Raw genomic sequence first — 15400 nt, 5'->3', positions numbered from 1 at the left:
GAGTAGTTAGACCCCAAAGCGTCCTGGGCTCCACAGCACCCCTAGCCAGCAGGCCTGGACCATGGTGTTTTTATTGATGAGCCCAGGGCTCTTGTACATAAAAGCAAGGTCAAAATAGAAAATTTGCAGTATTCCAAGTCTGTGTATATAAAAATAAATTATCAGCTGACATATCAGATCTTCATTCACTTACATCTACTTGGAGAAACTACTAGCCTTTTATATTTTCAATGATTTTCCCAAGGTGGATTTTTAAATCTCTCTCCATTGCTGAGAGTCCTTATAATACCTCTTCCCAGAGGTTGGGAAGAATAAGGACTATAAATTCAATAAATACTTCACGGAGAGTAAGAAGACACAGTGCAGCGTGTCTTTGTAATTACTTGCTGGAAACTCTGCCCAACTATACAAGGGATTCACCACCGCCATGGTTCTGGAGCCAGTGGGATAGCGGGAGAGAACCCTGCTGGGTTGGAGCAATATCATATAGCAGATGTGGTTTATGATTAGAGAAGGAGTAGAAATAGAGGAAGAAAAGAAAGGGGAAAAATATTTTCATAGGAAAATCTCAGAACATGCACAATAATTTTCCAGAGAGTCAACCTAGTCCAAGCCCAGGACACTGAGCTCTGAGAAGTGAGACATCTTGATCAAGGTCATAGGGATGACTTCGTATTTCTAGTCCAGAGAATTTACTTCTACACCAAAGGAAGAGGCTACTGGGAGTGACTTCGTGAAAAAATAATAGAAGTTGGTTTTGATCTGTTGTTTAAAAACAACAACAACAACAACAACAAACCCAACCACTTACATGGCCCATTAAAAGGGCGAAGTTTACCTGGATTTCAACTGTTAGGGTAAGAAAGCCATATTTTATTTTTGTTAGTATTCATGATATGTTTCTTCTGCTATAAAAAAAATACCAGGGAATTTATTTTCTTTATGAATTTGGTACCACTGGGGACAATGGGAGGTAATGATTTAGATTTTTTAATAAGTATTCATATTTATCCTATGTTGTGTTCAAGAGAGATGTTGTCAACACCCTGCTCTGGAGGGTCTCACGCAGCTTCCTCAACTACTCACATGATAGGATATTTGTAATTCAATCTAGTGCCTTTGTTCCCTCAGGTGGCATTTCAATGATCTCTTTTCTATATGATGGCACCGTTCTAGGCCCATTCAGACTCTAGAGGAACCCAATAAGAAATTGTTTGTTTTCACTCCAAATTATCTAAAGACATCTAGGCTCCATGGATTGAGGAAATAGTATGATAAAGAAAAACTGATCTAATTTCTAATTTTTCCTTCATAAGGCTCTCTGTTGCCTCATGTGTATGGCTTGGGGAGAAGGCTATTTTATCAACATTTTTTATCAAAGTAAGAGCCTAAGAAAGGGGAAGGGAGAAAAGAAAGAAAGCCACATTTATTAAGTGCTAACTGTATGCCTGGCACTTTGTATATGCTGGCTTACTGGAACTTTACAGTAGCCCTACGATTTCATTTTATAAGTGAGGACATTAGGATCAGAGAATCACACATTTGATTCTGAGGGTCCAGATTTCATAATACACAAAGTGGTCTTACTAGGGATGTTCATGAACAAACACATCTACACCCACTTTTCACAGTCACTAGGGAATCTTATTGAGTATGAGTGTATAACTAGGGTATTTCAATGTTCTTTTTCCACGCTTTCTAAGGATGTGATGAAGAAGAGAGTCTGAGAGGGGCTTTCTCTGCTCCCTAAAGTAGCATCTCTCCAACACTCTTTGCCCTGTACTTTGACTTTCTTTTCTCCCACATTATCACCATCTGACCTATGTTTACTTATTTATTATCTATTTCTTTCACAGGGAGGTGAAAGCTTTGTGAGATGAGATGTGTTGTAAGTTCCATGAGATCAGGAAATATTTTCTCTTCAGCTTCTGAGAGAAGGTCTGGCACCTCGTAGGCCTAAATCACTAAATATTTGATGGATCTGTTAATTCCAGAGGCTTCCTAAGAGCTGTCAGCTCAGTTATCAACATGGGTCTTGAGTAAAGCACAAAATTGAAAAGGATGCTATTCATATAACGTGAGTTGTGAAAGAATGAATGGGCTGTGGAAAACAGACGAGAGAAAAAAAGGGGTCCAGCCATTCCCTCCAAAGTCCTCTAACATCTGTGCACAAGAGAACCATTTCGGTGTTTTACACATGAAGATATTGGATGTGCCATCTCCACTATCAGCAGTTACACTAAAAAGAGGTTAAAAAATTAGAATCAAAGATGCAGCTGCTTTCACATAAAAGCAGCAGTCAAGAAAGAGCCTCAAGTGACAGTTTTCCTGTTCAACTACTGTCCCCTTGTCTGTAACTGATTTATGACATTTTGGGAAGACACAGCTAAAAACAAGTTAATCCTCCAGTAGGTGCACTTCTGATGCCTTCTTTCCTGAGCATGGCTGAATTCACCTGCAATAGAAACATGGGGGAAACCAGCACCCTTGCTAGATTCTACGGAAGGGAGCTATTCACATGCAAGAGAAAGGAAGTTGCTCTAGATAGAGTGGAGTGGGACCACACGACTAGGGGGCTCTCTGAGAGTCTAGTTTTGGATCTCATAAACATGCCCTACTTCAGAGGCACAGAGGGTAAGGGCAAGAGTGAGCAGTAGGACAGACTGGAGTCTCCTTAGCCACTGTGGCTTGGTAGTGTCCATGGGGCTGACAGTGGTTGAGCTTCATCTCCTTAAAGGCAGGGCTCAGTCTCGGCATGGTGTTTGGCAGCACCAAGAAGGCCAAACCACACCAGGACTCAGGGGAGACTGTCCCACATCGTTTACAGCTGTGGCTCCCACCTCATTCTCTTCAAGCTGTTGAGTCGTAGCACTTGTTCCTAACCCCCCAGTTTAAAGTCCTTGAGGAGAATACCAATAACATACCAATACCATAACCTCCAAGAAGAATCCTCTCTTCCAGTGCCTTTTGGGGGGTAAATCCAAGGCTTGGGTAAAATTCTCAATGTACAAAGATGAGTAACTAGAAATTCTCCTTACACAGTTTGGGGTTGTATAAAAAGTGTTTGCATAATTAAGGCAACAGAGCCTAATATTCAAGAACCATTCATATTTTCTGCAGGTACTTATTGAGTATCTCTCATGTGCTCGACATTCTTCTGTTTGCCTAGAAAAGAGCTGTGAACAAAACAGACAAAATTCCCTGCCTTCATGGAACATAAATTCTATCAGACAAAAAAATTTTCTGAAGGGAAGAAGAAAATTTTAAATAACATCTGTGTTGCTCTGTACTTTCAAAAAACAAACAGAAAAGGACTCATTCCATGGCTATTCTACGTGATGTATATACCTTCAGGAACTGTTCCACATATGCAAAGGCAGATAGGCACAGGGACGTTCACATCACTGTGCCTATCTGTGATGTTCACTGAAACTTGTTCATGGTAGGGAAAATTGCAAACTAAATGTCACTAGAGAGAAGGATAAATAAATGTGGTTTGTTTATTTTATAGTGTGCAGCTCTGGGACCGGAAGTCTAGGATTTAATCCAGCTGTACCACTCATGGGTCTTTGTTTTTTTCCAGCTTTAATGAGATGTCATTGGCATATAACATTTGTTTTGTTTTTAGGTTCCATGTATAAGTGAAATCATATTGTGTTTGTCTTCCCCTGTCTGACATAACTCACTTGGCATAATACCCTCCAGTCCACCCATTTTGTCACAAATGGCAAGATTTTATTCTTTTTATGGCCAAGTCATATTTCATATATGCACCACATCTGCATTATCCATTCATCTATGGAGGGGCATTTAGGTTGCTTTTATACCTGCGCTATTGTAAATAATGCTGCAGAGAACATGGGGGTGCACAGAGCTCTTCAAATTGGTGTTTTGTTTTCTTCAGATAAATACTCAGATGTGGAATGCCTGGGTCATATGGTGGTTCCATTTTTAATATTTTTTGAGGAACTTCCACACATTTTTTCATAGTGGCTATACCCATTTCCATTCCCACCAGCAGTGTATGTGCGTCCTTTTATCCACATCCTTACCAACTCTTGTTATTTCTTATCTTTTTGATAATGGCCAATCTGCCAGGTCTCTGTGGATAGGTTGCTACCAATCTAATGTTTCTACCTTAGAACAGGTTCCTAAGGTAAAAACCTACCTTGTCATTTTATCCAGATAAGAATAGATGAATGAGAGAACAAAATACTAAAAGGATAGCAATGACCCCAGGAAAACATACACTCACCAAACTGGAGGAGACCTGAAACCAGGGAGGAAAGGAGGGGAAAAAATTATATATATTAGACTGGTGAATATAATGGGTCACACACTTTCTAAGGTAGAAACCTGTTCTAAGGTAGAATCTAATGTTTCTACCTTAGAACAGGTTACAAGAGGATAGGTCCTGAGCGGCTTTCAGGATTTTGTCCTGAGCTGCTTTCAGGATTTTGTCTTTGTCACTGAGACTTGGAAGTTTTACTATTAGATGGTGGTGGTCCTATTTTTATTGATTTTGACCGGGGTGGGGGGTTCTCTGTGCCTCCTGGATTTTGATGCTTGCTCCCTTCTCCAAATTAGGGAAATTCTCTGCTATAATTTTCTCCAATATACCTTCTGCTCCTCTCTTTCTTTCTTCTTCTGGGATCCCAAATTATTCTAATATTGTTTCATTTTACGGTATCACTTATCTCTCAAATTCTCCCCTTGTGGTCCAGGAGTTGTTTGTCTCTCTTTTTCTCAGCTTCTTTATTCTCCATCATTTGGTCTTCTATATCACTAATTCTCTCTTCTGCCTCATTTATCCTAGCAGTAAGAGCGTCCACTTTTTATTGCACTTCATTAATAGCTTTTTTTAATGCCAACTTGGTTAGTTTTAGTTCTTTTATTTCTCCAGAAAGGGATTCTCTAGTATCCTCCATGCTTTTTGTGAGCCCAGCTAGCACCTTGATAATCATCATTCTGAACTCTAGTTCTGACATCATACTAATGTCCATATTAGTTAGGTCCCTAGACGTTGGTACTGCTGCTTACTCTTTTTTTTTTTTTTTTAAATTGAGGTGAGTTTTTCCACCTTGTCATTTTATCCAGATAAGAATAGATGAATGAGAGAACAAAATACTAAAAGGATAGCAAAGACCCCAGGAAAACATACACTAACCAAACTGGAGGAGACCTGAAACTAGGGAAGAAAGGAGGGGGAAAAAACTATATTTTTAGACTGGTGAATATAATGGGTCACACACTTGGTTTTGGGTGTATTTTGGTCTTTTAGAAGAAACTGCCTGCCAAAATTTTAAAGAAAGAAAAACACATGTATACAAAATAAGGGTAAACAAGATGAAGGGATGGAATATGATTGTAAAGATGAAAATTTTAAAAGATTCTAAAAAAGGAAGTGATAAGAAGTTGCTAAAAAAAAAAAAAGGGAAGTATGTGATAAGGCTGGAGACTAGCACAAAGTCATGTGCTAGGTTTAGGGTATATTTTGATCTGTTAGAAGAAACTGTATCCCAAAATTTTAAAGAAAGAAAATCTAGTATGTATACAAAAAATAAATACAATGAAGGGATAGAATATGACTATAACAATAAAAAGGAAAAAAGATCTTTAAAAAGGTACTGATAAGGGCGCCTGGGTGGCTCAGTGGGTTAAGCCGCTGCCTTTGGCTCAGGTCATGATCTCAGGGTCCTGGGATTGAGTCCAGCATTGGGCTCTCTGCTCGGTGGGGAGCCTGCTTCCCTCTCTCTCTCTCTGTCTGCCTTTCCGTCTACTTGTGATTTCTCTCTGTCAAATAAATAAATAAAATCTTTAAAAAAAAAGTACTGATAAGTTAAAATAGTTAAAAAAATTAAAATAGGAAATAAGAAAAATTAAAAAATAGATTAAAAAATAAAATTAAAAAAAATTTAACTTTGAAAGGCTAAAGAATCATGGGGAAAAAGCCACAAATTCTATGTGCTGTATTCTTGTAGCTCTGAGGTTTTGCAGTTCTCACTGATTGGTCTTGGTTGGATATTCTTGCTGATCTTCTTGGGGAGGGACCCATTGCAGTGAGTCTCAAATGTCTTTGCCTGGGGGAGAACTGCACCACCTTTGCCAGGGGCCAGGCTAAGTAATCTGCTCGGGTTCATGTTTGATAGGTTTTGTTCCCTGAAGCTTTCCATACTGCTTTGAAGGACCAGAATGAAAATGGCAGCCTCCCAGTCACTGGCCCCAGAGGAGCTGAGAGCTCAGGACCCCACTCCTCAGTGTGCCCTCAGAGAAAAGCAGTGAATCTCTCCCATCTCCCTGGTCTCTGGCAGTGCTCTGAGCTCACCCAGCCTGTGATGGAGCATTTCTATCTCTGTCAAGTGGCCCCATTTGGAGTCTCCAAACCCAGCAGATTCCTGCAGCATGCTGTCATCCTGCTTCTTCCGGGGGATGAAGGAGGGAGTTTCCCTGGATCTGCCACTTGTGAGGTCCCTGCTTGAAGAGCAGTGGTCTGACTGTGCCTCAGATCATGGTTTAAGGTAACCCCAAGCTGAGAGCCTACTGGGCTCAGTCTCTGATACCTAGCAGCTCTGCCACACTCAGGCACCCCAGGTCTTTATGTGACCCCGTGGGTCCTGAGACCACATTGTCCCCATGAGGGCTCCGCCATCCGCTTAGCCTCTGGAGCAACATCCCTCATTGAAACAGACTTCTAAAAGTTCCTATTTTGTGCTCCGTGGCTCTACTGCTTGCTGGGAGCTGGCCCCTCCCCCCCACAGTCTCTCTTCCCATATATTGCCTTGGATTCACTTCTCTCACGTCCTACCTTCCAGAAAGTGGTCACTTTTCCATTCCTAGAGTTGCTGCTCTTCTTCTCTTTGATCTCCTGTTGAGTTTGAAGGTGTTCAGAATGGTTTGATAACTATCTAGCTGAACTCCTGGGACTTGATGATACTTAAGTCTCCTACTCCTCTGCCATCTTGCTCCTTCCCTCTTCTGCCTATTTTTAAATTGGATTTTTTATATTAAATTGTATTTTTATATTAAATTAAATTTATATTACATATTTTGAATATTAATCCTTTACTGGATGTATGGCTTGCAAATAACCTCTCATTCAGTAGGTTGCCTTCTTATTTTGTTTATGGTTTCCTTCATTGTGCAAAAGCTTTTTAGTTTGATGTCATTCCATTTGTTTGTTCTAGCTTTTGTTGCTCTTGTGTAAAGAGACCGTTCCAAAAAAATATTACTAGGAGTGATATCAAAGAGCTCACTACCTATTATTTTCTTTTAGGAGTTTTATGGTTTCAGTGTTACAATCAGGTCTTTACCCTACTGTTAAATTTATCCCTAGGTCTTGTCTTGTCTTGTCTTTTCTCTTATTTTATTTTGATGAAGTTTAAATAAGATTGTTTTTTTCATTTCTCTTTCTGATCATTATTAGTATATGGAAATGCAACCAATTTCTGTATGTTACTTTTGTATTCTGGAACTTTACTGAATTCATTTATTAGTTCTAATAGTTTTTTTGATGGTCTTTAGGGTTTTGTGTATATAGCATCAAGTCATCTGCAAATAGTGATAATTTTACTTCTTCCTTACCAGTTGGAATCAATTTGAACCAATTTCTTTTTCTTATCGGATTACTATAGCTAGGGGTTCCAGTACTATGTTGCATAAACATGGCAAGAGTGGGCATCCTTATCTTGTACCTCATCCTAGAGGAAAAGCTTTTAGTTTTACACCATTGAGCATGATGTTAACTGTGGATTTGTCATATGTGGCTTTAGCATGTTGAGGTACATTCCTTCCAAAACCAGGGAGTTTTGAATTATAAATTGATGTTGAAAGAATGACCCAGGACAATCACTGGAGTGAGCACTGGAGTGAGATAAGGGCCACCACTCCTGCTGCAGGCTCTCCCTGCCACCTCCCCCAACCCCACCTTGGGCCTGGATAGTCCCACAGCATGATCTCCCTTCAGGGCCCACATACCAGGTTTATACTTCCAGCTGAGTTCTTGGCTTCATGGCTAGGACTCCAAGAAGGGCTGCTCAGACAAATACCTAAAGGACCTCGATTGGCTCACACAGGCTACCTATCGTGGTGTCTAGTGGCCAGGAGGATAAAAATGGATTGTTGATTTTTGCCAAGTGCTTTTTCTGCAACCATTTAGACATTCATATGATTTTTTTGTTATGTTCAGTTAGCCACTGTATAGTACATAATTAGTTTTTTCTTTTTTTTAAAAGATTTTATTTATTTATTTGTCAGAGAGAGCAAGAGTGAGCACAGGCAGACAGAGTGGCAGGCAGAGTCAGAGGGAGAAGCAGGCTCCCTGTGGAGCAAAAAGCCCGATGTGGGACTCGATTCCAGGACACTGGGATCATGACCTGAGCCGAAGGCAGCTGCTTAACCCACTGAGCCACCCAGGCATCCCCATAATTAGTTTTTGATGTAGTGTTCAATGATTCATTAGTTAAGTATAACACCCAGTGCTCAAGACAGAATGTTCATTTGATTTTTATCCTTTGTCTTGTTAATGTGGTGAATCACATTGATTGATTTGCAGATGGTGTACCATCCTTGCATCCCTGGAATATATCCCATTTGAACATGGTATATGATCCCTTTAATGTAGTGGTGAATTTGGTTTGCTAACATTTTTTGAGGATCTTTGCATCTATGTTCATCAAGGATATTGGCCCAAAATCATCTTTCTTTTGTGGTGTCTTTGTCTGATTTTAGTATCAGGGTAATGCTGGCCTCATAAAATGAGTTTGGAATTGTTACTTCCTCTTCAATTTTTTTGAATAGTTTGAGAAGGATAGCGGTGAACTCTAAATGGTTAGTAAAATTCACCTGTGAAGCTCTCTAGTCCTGGACTTTTGTTTTTTGGGAGTTTTAAAATTACTGATTCAGTTTCATTACTTGCAGTTGGTCTATTTTGAGTTTCTATTTTTTCATGATTCAGTCTTGGAAGGTTGTGTGTTTCTAGGAATTTGTCCATTTCTCCTAGGTTTTCCAATTTGTTGGTATATAATTGTTTGTGGTAGTCTCTTATAATTCTTTGTATTTATGTGATGTCAGTTGCAACTTCTCTTTAGTTTCTGATTTTATTTATTTGGGTCCTCTTTTTTCCTTGTTAAGTCTTTTTCTCTTCATGAAGTTTACTTTTTTTTTTTCTATCTCTAAAAAGAAGACCTAGCTATTGTTTCATTGATCTTTTCTATTGTCCTTTTTTAAGTCTCTATTTCATTTATTTCTGCTCTGATCTTTATTATTTCCTTCCTTCTACTACCTTTGCCCCCCCCTTTTTTTCTTTTTTAGTTCTTAAAAAAAGAAAAAAGAAAACGGAATGTTTCTTTGTAAAGTACAAAGAAATTATATGTTAGAAGGGATGAGTGCTCTGGAAAAGGGAAAAGAGAAGTATAGTAAAGGTGGTGGGAATGCCAGAGTTAAGGGACGCCTGGGTGGCTCAGTAGGTTAAGCAGCTGCCTTCGGCTCAGGTCATGATCCCAGCGTCCTGGGATTGAGTCCCACATCGGGCTCCTTGCTCAGCAGAGAGCCTGCTTCTCCCTCTGCCTCTGCCTGCCATTCTGTCTGCCTGTGCTCGCTCTCTCCCCCTCTCTCTCTGATAAATAAATAAAATCTTAAAAAAAAAAAAGAACTAAAAAGTTAGATTGTTTATCTTCTGATATCAGTTCGACATTCCCACTCCACTTTACCTGCCCACTGGCGTCTTCTGCCCCCGTAGAGATCCAGATGTGTATAATTCTAATCTCAGGCTGACTTCATGGGTGATCGGAGTTCTTTGGTAGGTAATCAACTCACTTTAGGGTACAGGTTGAAACGGCGCCTCCTCCTACTTCCCTGCCATCTTGTCTCCTCCAAAAGTTAGATTGTTATTTGGGATTTTCTTATCTCTTGAAGTAGGTGTGTATCACTATGAACATCCCTCTTAGAACAGCTATTGCTATACTCCATAGATTTGGAAAGCTGTGTTTCTGTTTTAATTTGTCTCAAAGTATTGTTTTATTTTCTTTTTGATGTGTTCACTGACACAATGGTTGTTTAGTAGCTTGTTGTTTAGTTTCAAATGTTGGCATTTTTTTCAGTTTTCTTCTCTTAATTGATTTCTAGCTTCATACCATTGTTATCAGAAAAGATGCTTGATATGGCTTAAGTCTTCTTGAATTTATTGAGACTTGTTTTATGGCCTAATATATAATTTATGGGTAATAGTGTTCCATGTGCACTTGAAGAGAATGTATATTCTGCAGTTTTTGGATGAAACGTTCTGTATATTAAGCCCATTAGGTCTAATGTGTTGTTTAAAGTCACTGTTTCCTTATTGATTTTCTGCAAAAAGATCTATTCATTGATGAAAGTGGCACATTAAAGTCCCCAGTATTATTGTATTACTGCCAATTTCCCCTTTTTGTCTATAAATATTTGCTTCATCTGTTTAGGTGCTCCTATGTTGATTGCATAAATATTTATGAATGTTCTATTCTCTTCTTGCATTGACCCCTTTATCAGTATATAGTGTCTTTGTCTTTTGTTATAGTCTTTGTTTGTTTAATGATTTTATTTATTTATTTAAGAGAGAGAACAAGCACGAGTGGGGGTAGGGGAGAAGCAGAGGAAGAGGGACAAGCAGACTCTGTGCTGAGCGCAGAGCCCAACATGGGGTGTGATCCCACGAACCTGAGATCATGACCTGAGCTGAAATCAAAGTAGGATGCTCAACAGACTGAGCCACCCATGTGTCCCCAGGCTTTCTTTTAAAGTTGTTTTTGTCAGATACGAGTATTGCTATTCCAACTTTCTTTTCCATTGGCATGAAATATCTTTTTCTATCTCTTCACTTTCGGTCTGTGTGTCATTAGAGCTGATGTGAGTCTTAATTTCTTCATCTGTATCACAGAGGTTACTAACAGTACTTATCTCATAGGTCTATTTGAGTATTGTATGAAAAATGGAAGGCCATTAGGATAGTGCTGGAACATAGTAAGCACTTAATAAATATTAGCTATATTTGCTGATAATGGAGTACTACATGTAGCGATTAAAAAGAATGGACTAAGTCTATATATAAACATGGATTTATAGAAAAATATACTTTTCCTTCATTTATTCATTTAATAAATATTTACTGAGTGTCTACTGTATTCCAGGCAGTCTTCTAGGTATTTGAGAATAGTAAGTGAACAAAACAAAGATCCTGCCCTCATGGATCTCGTATGCCAGAGGTAGGGAAGCAGATGTAAAGTACAAAGAAATTATATGTTAGAAGGGATAAGTGCTCTGGAAAAGGGAAAAGAGAAGTATAGTAAAGGTGGTGGGAATGCCAGAGTTAAGGGCAGGGTGTTAGTTGAATGTTAAGTAAACAAAACAAATATGAGAAAATGTTAACAATTATAGCTCCAGATGGTAGGTATACAGATATTTGTTATATTATTTTTCCTTTTCTGTGTATTTAAAGTTTTTTTCTTGAAAATTCCTCTCCATGCTATGAGATAAAAATAATAATAATAATAATAATAATAAGGAGTCTTAAATATGAGGGGAGTTGGCTAAGAAGCAGAAAGGATTTGAAAAGGAGCTAAATAAGATCTATTTTAAAAAAAGAATCCAAAGAAAGTATTGGACTTTAAAAATCCAATAGAAATAGAGAAGAATAGGATCACAATACAGAAAATCAGAGAGTAATGTAGATGACAAATGTGATAATAAATATAATCAAATAAAACCATAGTAAATATAACCAAAGCAATGATTACAAATAGAATAGCCTATATTTCTGAGTTGAAGACCTAAACAAAAGTGATTAAAAAAGATAAACTCAGTACTTAGACATATACTGGTAAGACTGCTTCAAAACCATTAACTACCCCAGCTTCCTTCATTCCTTTTTGTTAGGTGTGGCAACGTGCCAACTAGAAAACTACATTTTCAAGGCTCTCTTGCCTCTTTCCACCATGCAGAATATGGATGTGAAAGCTGGAGCTGCAGTGGCATTCTGTACTCACTAGAAGGCACTGAATGGAGGCAGGAAGGAATGGAAGCCTTGTGCTAAGAAAGGTGGTAGATACCTGGGTCCATTGTTGACCTGGGTCCATACAATATCTCTATTTTTTATATGTAATATATACATTTTTAAAAGACACGGTTACCTGAGTTTTTTGCTAAATGCAACCAAACCCATGTCTAACTGGAACATATATGAATTATAAACATCTGTGGGAAAGGACTGTAATCCACTTGTTCTCATTCAACCAAACTGTTAACGTGTGAAGACAATTTAAGGTCTTTCTCAGACACACAAGAGCTCTCAAAGTATATAACACCCATGTATCCTGACTCTGTGTAGATCTGAGGTAAAATTCAGGCAGCACAGCATCCAATCTGTGTAAACCTGGGCCAGTTATTTAAGCACATGAAGGTTTAGTTTCTTCAAAAACTAGAGAAAATATTTACTTCATAAGATTGTTATAAAGATTAAGGAGAGATATTATATGCAAAATCCCTTGTGTAGTGCTTAGCAGTATTGAAAAGAAAATTTATTACAACAATCAAATTTAGCCCACCAGAAGAAGAATCAAAGACATCTAGAAAAGGATATCCTTGGGGCACCTGGCTGACCTAGTCCATAAAGCATGTGACTCTTGATGTCAGGGTCGTGAGTTCAAGCCTCATCTTGAGCATAGACCCTACTTAAATCATTTTACATGGTATCGGTCAGAAATGTCTCTTCAGCAAGATAAGAAAATAAAAGTATAAATTATATAAAGGAAAAGTTCATAACTACTGGATATAATTTAAAAAATGAGAAAATATGGGAAAAGAAGATAATGAAGAATTTACACATCAAGCTTAGTGGAACAAAACAGAAAGTCCAATAACCGACCTAGTTATTTGTTGCCATTTAGTACATTAAAGAAAAAAAGTGTTTTAAAGCAATGGGGAATTGACAAAGTATTCTGTTAATAGGCTTGGGATAACCAGGTTTCCATGTGGAAGAAAAATCCAGTTAGATCCTTAGCCAATACAGCATACCAAAATAAAATTTTAGATGGATTGGGGAGTACAATGTAATAGAACAAAGATGAATATTTACATAAACCTGGGATGGGAAGGACTTGTAAATGAATCACCAGAGGAAGAAAATAGAAAGTAAAAGATGGATACATGTGACTAGAAAAATTTCTGAAAGTTTAGACTTTTATGTTAGAGTTTATCATAAGCAAAATTAAAAAGAAATCTATGTATTCAGTAAGAAGGAGGTAACATTTACTAACAAAGGATATGAAAATGCAGTCCATAAAAGAGTATCTCTAAATGATCAGTACATGTAAAATAATCTTGCTGATAATCAAAAAAGTTGGTACAAAGCAAATACTTAACTACAGGGCATTGGAAAAGTAAATTATGATACATCCAAGTGAGTATTTATGTCATACTCATTAAAAATAATGTCATAGCAAGATATTTCATGAGGTAGGAGAAAATTGCTTTGGAAATAAATTTGATGAAAACTTGGTATACTTTATATTATGCTTCTGTTTTTATGTAACAAAACCTCAGATAAAAAAGAAATTCTATCTACCTACCTACCTACCTACCTACTTATCTACTCAACTACCTATCTTTCTATTTCCTGGAAAGATCAAAGTGATAATAATTATTTTTAGATGGGGGAATATGGGAACCTCCTGTTTTTGTAGTTTTCTATTTAAAAATATTCTGCAGTGAATATATATTTCTTTGCTAATTAGAAAGGAAAATGTTTGTGTAGACAAAGACACAGGAGCCAGCTTGAAGGGATACCTATTGGCCAAATATGGGACAACCTGAACATCATAAAGAATAAGGATGTTAAAAGATTATTAAAAGGGAAGGGGAAAGAAAGCTCCTCTTCACAAGACAATGCCATGAAGTAAATATAGAAGAAATTACATAATGAAGAAAATCAATATTCTGCAGTTCTTAATGTAATAGTCAATTCAGGTAATGGTTGGCAATGAGAGTAAAGATCATTGAGGGGAAGTTTGGTGGACAACAGGATCATTACATGGGGTCTCACAGTGTCAGCACCCACCCCCCATCCCAGCCCTCCTGCCCTGATGTTACCTAATATTACAAGGGAAGCAATGTTCCCTTACAGAGGAGAGAGTTGGTCGATACCACCTTTTAGCCAAGTGACCACACTGAACATGACAGTACAAACTGTTATGATGTGCAAATGGAAGTATACAAACATTACCTCTGTACTTTCCTTCCAAAAATGTATCTAGTCCTGAGGAAACCATCAGAAAAACTCAGAATGGAGGGTATTCTAAAGCCAACTGACTGGAATTCTTCAAAAAGGGAAACCAAAGAGGGCAAGAGGACAGTTGTAGATTAAAAGACACCGAAGAGGGGTGTCTGGGTGGCTCAGTCAGTTAAGCATCTGCCTTCGGCTCAGGTCATGATCTCAGAGTTCTGGAATCGAGTCCCACATCTGGCTCCTTGCTCAGTGGAGAGCCTGCTTCTCCCGCAGTCTGCCACTCCCTCTGTTTGTGCTCTCTCTCTGACAAATAAATAAATCTTAAAAAAGTAAATAAAAGACACCAAAGAGATATAAAACCAGATGCAGTATTGAACCTATAAAAGGCACTATTGGGACCATCAGGGAAATTTAAAAATTTTAAATTAAAAAAATTCTATTAACATCAGCTATGATAAATTCGTGTTCACTCGTGTTATTGCAGTTATGCAGGAGAATGTCTTTGTTCATAGGAGATACTTGACAAGGAGTTTAGGAGCAAAGTGTCACAATGTCTGCAAGTTAATTTTTGAATGATTCATCAACAGTTCGCATGTGAAAGAGAAAATAATTGAGGCCAACTGTTGACAAATGGTGACTGGAGATGAAGGGCAAGCAGATCAAATTATTCTTTTGACTATTTATAAGGGTTTGAACACCTAAATAGGAAAGTTTACAGGGGGAAAGTTCACGTAGAAATAAAAAGGATAAAGAAAAGTAGAATACATGAGACATAAGGGATATGGCATCCGGGTACAATGTGTGGATCTTGTTGGCTCTCGCTTCCAAAAATCAACCCTAGGGACATATTTATGAGAGAATCAGGGAAATCTGAACACTGACGGGATGTTTGGTGAAATGAAGTATGAAGCAGGTGAAATGAGGTTGGCTGTGATAATTGTGTGGTTTTTTTGCTTTGTTTTTTTGAGAGAGTGAGCACATGTGCGGGAGGGAGGGGCAGAAGCAGAGGGAGAGAGAGAATCTTAAGTAGGCTCTACCCCTAGCTCAGAGCTGTCTGTGGATCTCGATCTCACAACCCTGAGGTCATGACCTGAGCCAAAATCAAGAGTCAGATGCTTTACCGACTGAGCCACCCAGGTGCCCTTGCTG

At 38.3% G+C, this 15400-nt stretch overlaps 2 protein-coding genes and 1 non-coding gene across 6 annotated transcripts in view; all 3 read left to right on the top strand.

The window, feature by feature from the left end:
• The window catches only part of N4BP2L1 (NEDD4 binding protein 2 like 1), a 38984-nt gene that overhangs the window by 6251 nt on the left and 17333 nt on the right, over positions 1 to 15400 (top strand). The window lies entirely within an intron of this gene.
• LOC132002835 (NEDD4-binding protein 2-like 2) overlaps positions 1 to 15400 on the top strand; it is a 106687-nt gene that overhangs the window by 88109 nt on the left and 3178 nt on the right. The gene's annotated exons all lie outside the window — the stretch shown is intronic.
• On the top strand, positions 2257 to 2388 carry LOC132003056 (small nucleolar RNA SNORA16B/SNORA16A family). The gene has a single exon (XR_009400128.1). It is a non-coding gene; the product is annotated as a small nucleolar RNA SNORA16B/SNORA16A family (small nucleolar RNA).

The sequence above is a fragment of the Mustela nigripes genome, chromosome 15 (genome assembly GCF_022355385.1).
Source record: "Mustela nigripes isolate SB6536 chromosome 15, MUSNIG.SB6536, whole genome shotgun sequence".
NCBI classification, from domain to species: domain Eukaryota; kingdom Metazoa; phylum Chordata; class Mammalia; order Carnivora; family Mustelidae; genus Mustela; species Mustela nigripes.
Note: the sequence above shows the minus strand (reverse complement) of the source record. Positions and strands in the feature narration are given on the sequence as shown.